We start from the raw sequence: 9,989 nt of genomic DNA, 5'->3' as shown, positions 1-9,989 counted from the left end.
GAAACCCCGACTGCGCGCGGCCTCCCGCCCCCAGGACCCCGACCCTCGCCCGCGCCCGCCCTGCCCTCCAGGCCCCCGCCGGGGAGAGGGGCCCGGGGCCTGCAGAGGGAGGCGGGAGTCGGCGGTGGGAACCGGTCGGCCTGGTTCTTGGGGACTGGGAAGTCCTGGAAGGAGCGTGCCCCGCACCCCTCTGCCTGCTGGCTCGGCGAGCTGTTAGCCCGAGTTAAGACATCTCTGGAAGGTTCCTAAGGGCCTGTCTCCTCCCGCGCCTCAGCGTAACCTCCCCTCTCAAACATAGCGTTTGTCGGCGTTTTTAGGCAAGACCCCGAATGAAAGAGATGTTGGAGCATTTTTATGTCCTCAAATTATCTTCTAGGAAGCAAATAATTTTTTAAGTGCAGCCATGAATAAAAAGTAATGCCACACTTCTGTATCCTTCAATACTAGAACAAAGCCATCTTAGCAAAATAATAAATATACAAACATGCATGTATCTATATTATATATATGTAATTTTTAAAATTCTGCATAGCTTTACATTGTATCTGATAAAACTGTAATTTTGACCTTTCCTATCTTGAATACTTTTTTCCCAATGGATTTATACAACCATTTATTCAAGTCCAGCTAGCAAAAAAATGCAGGAATAAGGCTAAGTACACACATGCTATGTTAAAAGAAACCGATTATGATTAAATAGCACGAGGGATACAAAGTTCAGTGAGCCACCAAAAAAGAGAAACAACAGGTCTGGCAGTCGAAAAAGGAGGTCAGGAGGAAAATCTGCAGGGGCGGCGGCATTTAAGGTAAGTCGTAAAGGATGGGTGGGATTGGGGCCCACAGCGTTTACAGAAAACAAGAGCAAAGAATTAAGGAGAGGGTTCATATTAAGAGTGTACGGTCCCCTTTTTACGATTGTCAAGAGAAGATGATGACATTAAATATGAAAGGTAACTTGGTGCCTTTGGGTGGAGCCCCTCCAGCAGCTGAGACACTGGAATTTTATTTAATAATCATTGAGAAAACATGAATTTTAGGCAGGCAAAATTAATCTGCAAGCAGTTGAGAGAAGATGAGGAGCCCAGAGGCCATTAGGAACCTCTGCAGTAGCCCAGGAGAGAAATGAGGGCCACTGGGGCAGAGACAGTGGGAAAGAAAGCAGAGCGGGGCAGCATTGCTGAGGCGGGCAGAACCCGCGGGCCTGGCTCTTCTGGAGGTGAGGAGCAGTGAAAGGGTCCCCAGTCAGGCCATGGCTTGGAGCCATGACCAGGTGAACAGGGCCACCAGCTGCAGATCACAAGGACATCACCCAAGCAGAGTGCTCAGGTTTTAGGAGGAAGGGAGGGACACGATGAGTTTGGATTGTCACTCGGTATTAGTAGGTGGTGTAAGACCCTGGTGGGGGTAGTCCAAAGTAAATACAGCCATGCCCCACAACGTGATGTTTAAGTCAACAGTGAACTCCATATACAATGGCAGTCTTGTAAGATTGTAATACTGTATTTTTACTGTATCTTTTCTATGTTTAGATACACAAATACTTCTGGGTTACAGGTGCCTACAGTATTCAGTACAGTAACATGTCGTGCAGGTTTATAGACCATACCATAGAGCCTAGGTGAGTAGTAGGCTAGACTATCTAGGTTTGTGCAAGTACATTCCAGAATGTTCGAACGACTGACAAAATCACTTAAGGACACATTTCTCAGAATGTGTCCCCGTTGTTAAGCAACGCATGACTGTATTTCCTTGTTTCTCACAAGTGTATTTCCCTAAGACTTCTTGCTGTCTCTCCCTCTAACTTTTTGATAGCTTTAAAAAAACAAATAAAAAGAAAACAAATCCCTTGATGTATCTACGGAAAATACAAGGCTCCAGTAATTGCGATGCCTTGGAAACCAAAATTATTTAAATGATGCTCCAAATAAGATGCTGAGTGTGACGGTTAATCTGATATGTCAATTCAACTAGATTAAGGAATGCCCAGGCAGCTGGTGAAACATCATTTTGGGGTATGTCTGTGAGGGTGTTTCTGGAAGATATTTGCATTTCAATCAGTAGACTGAGTAAAGAAGATCCCCATCGCCAATGTGGGCAGGCATCCTGCAATCCGTTGAGGGCCAGAATAGAACAAAAAGGCTGAAGCTGCCTTCTTGGTCTGGGACATCCATCTTTTCCTGCTGTTAGGCATCAGCACGCCTGGTTCTTGGGCCTTCAGACTCTGACTAGGACTTACACCACCAGCTCGCCTGGTTCTCAGGCCTTCAGGCTTGACCTAGAACTGCAGCACCAGCTCTTCTGGTTCTTCAGCTTCCAGATGGCACATGGTGGGACTTCATGGCCTCCATAATTGTGTGAGCCTATCCTTCATAATAAACCTCTTTCTACATATTTATATATGCCCTATTGGTTCTGTTTCTCTGGAGAACCCTAATACATTAGAGTTTCTCTATAAAATCTACTTGAATTTTGTTTTCTACCCACTAATATTTTATGTATAATAATGGATTTAAATGCCCATTCAAATAAATCCATAGAAAATAATTTTTTTACAAAATTAATTATCCTCCTGTTTTAATTAATTATCTTCCCATTTTACATGAGATATGAAAATTCAAGCCACAAACTCATGGCCTCTGGAGAACTTAATATAGACCAAGATGGTCAATGAAATACTAATGTTTCAAACCAAAGTTGTCTGTGCAATGCCAGAGCAACAATATTGTTTGACAAGACCACAACCCCAATGCCCAGAAGCCCTCCCACACACATCAAAAACAGTTAATATCGCTCTTAAAAAAATGTTAAATGTACTTTGCTTTATGTAAAAGTTGAAATACAAATTCAATTTGTTCTATTAAGTCAACTTACAGGATGCTGCCATTGTTCTCATCAAATATGGTTGAACACTCATGCTGTGGGAGACAGCCACCCTGTTATGAGGACACTGTCTGGAAAAGTCAACTGAGGCCAACAGCCAGCACCCATATGCCCACCATGTGAGTGAGCTACTTTGACAGTAGATTCTCCAGCCTCACATCAGCCCTTCGGATGACTACAGCCCTGCCCGACATCTTGACCGTAGTCTCATGAGAGACTTTGAGCCAGAACCCTCAAAGACACTCATAGATTTCTGATGCACAAAAACTGTATATGAAATACGTGCCTTGGGAATTTGTCCGGTTACACTGCTCCATCATAAGCAAAGAAGGGATGAAAATCCTCATCTAACTGACTCAGGAGCCTCATCTTTTGCTTTAAGAAAGAGATTAGAGGATTCATTTCCTCCAGGCTCAGATGTACTGTCTACATCTAAAGATACTGAAAAAGATGAAATGATATATCAGAGAGTTCTGTGACAACTCACAGAGAGGAGAGTTCTAGTCCAAAGCTACTGGAAGAAACTGTAAAGAAGAAATAAAATATGAGAACGCTGTCTTTCCCCCGGCTTTATAAATGTTAATAATTTACCTTAATGTGTCTTAGCAATGAAACATTTTTTAATAGTTTTATGGTGCCAGTTACATTGTAACACTGTCTTAAGACCAATAATTCAGAATTTCAACAATGGAATTGAGGGCTGGCTGGGTGCGGTGGCTCACACCTGTAATCTCAGCACTTTGGGAGGCCATGGCAGGAGATATTGCTTGAGCCCAGATGTTCGAGACCAGCCTGGGCAATATAATGAGACCCTATCTCTACATAAAATTAAAAATTAAAAAATTAGCTGGATGTGGTGGCACATGCCTGTGGTGGCACAAGTGGGAGGATCACTTGAGCCCAAGAAGTCAAAGCCGCAATAGGCTATGATCGTACAACTGCACTCCAGCCTGGGTGATGGAGCAAGACCCTGTCTCAAAAAAAAGAAAAGGAAAAAGAAATTGGATTTTTAAGTGTAGATATAATGAACTTTTGAAAAACCAAAGGTAATTTGGAACAGCTTTTCAAACTTGAAATAAAAAAGCCAGTATCTTACAGTATCTTCCCTGCAGCCCATGGGCCACAGGTTGGACAAGCTTGTCCTGCACTATTTAAAAATCCTTCAGTGGCTCTCTACTGCTTTTAGCATGGAGTCCAGTCTCCTTAGAATGACAGAAGTCCAAGCCCTGCCTTCCTCACAGGCTTCATCTTCCTCCTTACCTTCAGTAACATGAAATTGAGTAATGTTTCTCACAGCTCTGGGACTTGGCTCCTGCTGTTCCTCTCGCCCCTTCCTCACCCACCAACTCATGTTCACTTAATATCCAACACTCACTCAAAACTCACTTAATCTCCAACACTCCTGGGGCCTTTTTCCTGACCCTCCTTCCCTCCCCTGACCGCAACTCTCACTCCCACTTCTGGGCTAAGGGCCCTTCCTCCCAGTCCCCACACAGACTTCTATCATAGCTCTCAGGATATGCTAAAATTATCCATTTATGAGTCTGTCTCCTCTATTCCACTATAAGCTCCCAAGACATGTACCCCTTGTCAATAGCCAAGAACCTGTTACTTAGTAGGTAGTTACTCGGTACATATTTTACTGGGTGGTAGAAACAATTGGAAATGCTTCCAAAATTATTTTATGTCAATACCGTACAGACATCAGAACAAACACTTTGGCCCCTTGAATGAGAATCCCCTCATTCTCAGCACTTGGATTACTATAAAACTACTTTCATCTATCTTGTAAATATAAAAACACAGCCGTCTTTTGCCCAGAATTCTTTGTAAAGAATGTGAAATCTTTCAGGAGCTTTCAAAACTGATATCATGTTATGTGCTGATTTGCTGAATGCTTTCCCTTAAAAGTAGCAATTTGTTATTATCTCCATGGCACTGTAAAACATACTTAACATCTCAAGAAACATTTAACCCTCATAACAGATTTTTCTAATGCAGATGAGTAAATTAGACCACATGCTTTCAAATTCTAGTTATTCTTCAATACGGTAGTGCTTTATAAATGGCAGGTACTTTTCTAAGTACTGGGGCACAGAGGTGCATCAGACAAACACAAATCTCTGTCTCTGTGAAGCTTACACCTGGCTATATGGACATTCTGGTCCATATAGCATCCATATAATAGATCCTATTACTATGTCTGAGATATATGAACTCAGTGCTACTAGCACTCACATACTTCCTAACAGACCACCTCACCAACCAGGCTACGGCACAGACAGCTGGAGTTAGTGAGTTCTATAAACTGTTTCCTTACAAATTATTTTGAATGTTCTATTCTGGAAAGATGAAAAGGTCGTCTTTTTTTATTATTACCTGTACATGTCAAGGAAAAGGTTGTCTTTAAAAGTAATTCTCTGGGTCCTGTTGGCAGCAAATTAGTAGCACCTGACATCAAAGCACAGCATACCATACTGAGGAAATTTCTCCAAGCAGTTACCTAATCGTCATAGAGGTGAATCAGCAAAAGGTTTGCATATCTCAGAACATCCTTCTCAGTGCTAAGAGAAGGAACTTAGTACACCGTTGAGTACTATATGCATGATATGCACAACTTTGCGTATTATGGACTGATTGTGTGAAGGCAAAATTAATAGTGTCCCTGGAGTCATCTCTCTGCAACTCCCTCTTATATGAAAGCATCAAAGGAGATGCCATATGCTACTCTGTCCTCCTCACAAATATTTCTGAGTACCCACGATGTGTGAGTTAGTCATCTACTACGAAAAGTAACTCCACTGCTTCCCAGCAGGTACACGAGGTCTGTCCTCTGATGGGCGACCAGAGAGGCACCTTGCAAAAGTAGGTCACACAGCTGAACGTCCCAATCAATACGTGCCTTACAAACAGACCCTGAATCACAGCAATGCTGCAGTACCCTGAAATACCTTTACAGCATCCCATCCTTCTAGCCCAGCAGAAATCCACGTGTATAAACTGGAAACAAAACAAGTTTTTATCCCCCTTTGAAATTTCATTTCTAAATTTTCTAAAAGATTTCCCATTTGATTTCAGAAAATATTCATATACTATAAAATGCATATGGTTCGTGCAAAATCATATATATGATGGAGTACTGTTTGGTGTTAGTCTGAAGGCCCACCTGGGTACCACACCCTCTCTCTCATACTGATAATCAAACAAGTGCACCTTCCTAAATTTCACCCTGTAAATGGTTCTTAGCTCAAGACGTGTTTCCTGGTTTCTATTTATAATGAGGAACTTTATCCACTAGACACCTAGAAATAAAAATGAGGTAAGTGAGCTTTGTCCAAAAAGGCAGAGAGAGTTACAAGCTCCATGGATGCTTCTGCTTTCTCTGACTTGTTGACAGCTCCAAAAATTTCATTTCCTCGTGTATGAATGAGAGCATCCTGCTAAACACTGAACGTGGGAATACTGTCAGCTCTTGCCTGCTTTAAAGAACACTAAAATCTGAACTTCCTTAAAAAGAATGGTGAAGGACAAAAAAGTATCTTCTGATCCCCATTCCCCTTTCTCCCTCCTTTTTTCCTCTCCATTCTTCTTTATGACACCCTTTCCTACACAAATCCGCAGATTCTAGACAGTAATACATAACTCAAAATTACCCATCCCTGTGCCCTCCCACTATAAAAAATATACATGCTCTGGGAATGGATCTCAGCTTTCAGGAAGAAAACTGATGAGCTAATTTACATTGTACTAGAAATAAATGATAACTTTGTTACTTTTCCTGGTAATATTTACTTTTTAAGGAGTAAAAAAAAATCTCAAGGCAATTAATTAACCCCAAAGAACTGAATATTTTATAGTTGAATTTTAGGATCCACAGAAATTAAGTAAAGCAAATTTTTGACAAGAAGACCCTTCACCGTTCCTTTGTATGAGGCTTTGGCCTACGTGGACCTGCAAAGTCCTAAGGCTAAGAACTTGCAACCATTACACTTTTCCTTTATATTTTGACTTAAAACCTTCTCTTTTCCCACAAAGAAAATGCTAAATTTGAGAGGTCAGTTAAACTGAGCTTAAACTGAGCTCATTAATATAGAAATGGGGTGCCAGGACTTATAAATGTTCAGCACATCGTTGCTTCATAAACATGTTGATTAGAATTTATGTTTTTCAAAACTTTCATATCCAAAATCTCCTTCCCCCTTCCCTTTTTAACACAGATAACACGTATCTGTCAAACTGAATGAGGGATAAGAAGATAATCTTATGTCTTATTTAGAGGCATGAATGCCTTATATGCCACATTTTTCCAAAAAGAATTTTAATTCTGGAACCTTTAATTCAGAATTTAAAACTTGAGGTTTTTTTGTTTTGGTGGATTTTAGAAAATTTTTCTTTGTTTTTATAACTCTCTAGGGATTTATATTGAATTTCTATAAACAAGGACAATAGTGTATGCCAGATAGAATTATAAAAATGTTTAAGATCCGAGAAGGAGAAATCAGTTTACATCACGTGTAAAACATATATCCATACGAATAAAATAATAATAAACTATAGATCTATAATATAATAATGCTTTGGAAAACTGATAATGTTTATAATAGCTACCACTATTGAATATCAACCATATACAGAATACTATGTACTTTATATACATACAGTATCGCTAATGTACTAGAAACACAGCTGGGAGGATGGTTAAAGACGCAGGAAGGATACGTAGTTACGAAATCTTGCCGACCACAATGCATACTAGCAGACAAAATACATCAAACATGCATAGCTATCAACAGGGAGAATTTTATGAGAGGATAATTCAATACTGGAATTAATGAGGAAATCTGAATTGTCAGTTACTAAAAGACTATGCGAATTTAATACAAAGATGACAATTATTTATTCAAACAATCACCTTACTTCCCCAAAATTGCTTTTGCTTACATTTTCTGGATACTTTAGGCCAGGAGTTGGCAAGTACGGCCTGCAGGCCAAATCCAACCAATTGCACAGCTGTCACCTAAAAATGGTGTTTGCATTTTTAATGTTTATATAAGGGCCTGCATCATATCCCCATCTTGCCTCTTGGCCCACTAAACCTAAAATATTTACTATTTGGCCCATTACAGAAAAAGTCTGCCAACCCTTGCTTTAAGCAAAAGTGCTTAGAGGCACTGTAGTGTCATGACTTTGAAGCCTGCATACCATCTGTAGCATTTACCAGCTACGTGAACCTTGGGCAAATCTCTTAACCTCTGAGCCTGTTTACTTGCCTATAAATTGCCTATAAATGCTAGTATCTAAATCAAATTTCTAACATGGCATGAGATACTGTGCAATGCATGTCCAGTACTTGACACACTCGACACTTAATAAGTGTTAGTTCCCTTCCTGTTCCCATAAATTATTGTGACCATTGAGTAAATCTCCCTCTTCTGTGTGTGTATACGGCTACAGGGAGTGGAAAATGATAGATTACAGATTGGACAAAACCCGTTAGTCATACCTTGCATCTGCATTGAATTTTTCTCCCGGAGCACTTTCACATGTGTACAATCAAACTGAACAAAGGAGCATAATTGTAAAAATATCATAACTGTAGAATTTGTAAGTCAGACAACTACGATAGTGAGCAGTTCCTAAAGATGCACTGAATCGGCCACAGGTTCAGTAAACAGGTTCTCTTGTCGACATCCTTCTTTTTCTCTCTTTCTCTTCTAATCTCATTCTGGCTTTTATAGACTTGTCCTGTTGCCCTGCAGAGTGTCCTCTTCCCATCGGCCTACATCATTCCATACAAAGCTAAAGTTCCATAAGATTCTGGCAAACAAGGGTCGAGTGGACCAAAGGTTATTGGCAGTAACGAGGAGAGGATGGAAACAAAGTCACCCTTTAGTTTTACATGCTCTGTTCACTTTAACTCTCAGATTCTTTGATCTGTGATTCTCAACCCTGTGTTTTCCACTTGATAGGTATACCATGCCCCATCAGAAAGGTGCTCTATGACCTGTATGATTCTCCTTCTTTTTTTTTTTTGAGACAGGGTCTCACTCTGTTACTCAAACTAAGTAAGTGTTGTGGCTCATTGACCCACTATGATTTTCAAAAAGGAGATGTGTGGCCCTTGAAAACATTTCCTCAGTGATTTTTTTGATCGTCCTTTAAGGAGGAATTCCCCATCTGCTGAAGAATCACTGCTTTAAATTACTTAACACAATAATTCTAGTGCCAGGTATACCACTCAGACTACTGAAAAAGAAAAGCTAGGCCAGGCACGGTGGCTCACACCTGTAATCCCAGCACTTTGGGTGGCCGAGGCGGGAGGATCACCTGAGGTTGGGAGTTCAAGACCAGCCTGACCAACATGGAGAAACCCCTTCTCTACTAAAAATGCAAAATTAGCCAGGTGTGGTGGCGCATTCCTGTAATCCCAGCTACCCAAGAGGCTGAGGCAGGAGAATCGCTTGAACCTCGGAGGCAGAGGTTTTGGTGAGCTGAGATTGCACCACTGCACTCCAGCCTGAGCAAGACAGCAAGACTTCGTCTCAAATAAAAAAAGAAAGAAAAGCTAGATTTACCCAGACTCTTCACCCGTATGACATACAAGTAGATTCAGATTTACGTTTGATTATGATCCCTTAAAAAAAGGAAAGATGGTGGACTTGGTTTAAATGCCTATTCTACCTAAGCTTGTATTTTATTACTTCATCACACCATCCTATAATTGGCAGTACTCCCAGAGAAAAGAATGGAGAAGGGTGTAAACAGATTCCTTATGTTCATATGACCTGGCACCCACATAGGTACAATGAGATGGGAATCTTTAAATACAGGTACAGTGAGCAAAGGGAAAAGAGACCTCAGAGAAACCAAGGACTGCACAAATAACCTATGAAAATTACAAAAAATATAAAAGTAGATACAAATAGATAATCTGATCAAAGTAACCGGAGTGCCAAAATGCCGGGCTTTTTAAAGAGAGTCATACCTACTTTCTTAGAAGGAAATGATGTAGCAGAGAAGGGACCAGGAGATCTTGGTTTGGGGAAAGCACAAGTTAATGGAAAACACAGAAATAAAGCCAAGTTTTTAGTTTGAATATTTAGAGATTC

At 40.7% G+C, this 9,989-nt stretch overlaps 1 long non-coding RNA gene across 1 annotated transcript; it reads left to right on the top strand.

Annotated features, from left to right (window-relative positions):
* Nucleotides 1-148: 148 nt before the first annotated feature.
* Nucleotides 149-3,436, top strand: LOC105733993 (uncharacterized). The gene is made up of 2 exons (XR_001111402.3): nucleotides 149-806; nucleotides 2,863-3,436. It is a non-coding gene; the product is annotated as an uncharacterized LOC105733993 (long non-coding RNA).
* Nucleotides 3,437-9,989: the final 6,553 nt, after the last annotated feature.

The sequence above is a fragment of the Aotus nancymaae genome, unplaced genomic scaffold, assembly GCF_030222135.1.
Source record: "Aotus nancymaae isolate 86718 unplaced genomic scaffold, 86718_ANA_hifiasm-v0.15.2.pri h1tg000011l, whole genome shotgun sequence".
In the NCBI taxonomy this organism is placed as follows: domain Eukaryota; kingdom Metazoa; phylum Chordata; class Mammalia; order Primates; family Aotidae; genus Aotus; species Aotus nancymaae.
Note: the sequence above shows the minus strand (reverse complement) of the source record. Positions and strands in the feature narration are given on the sequence as shown.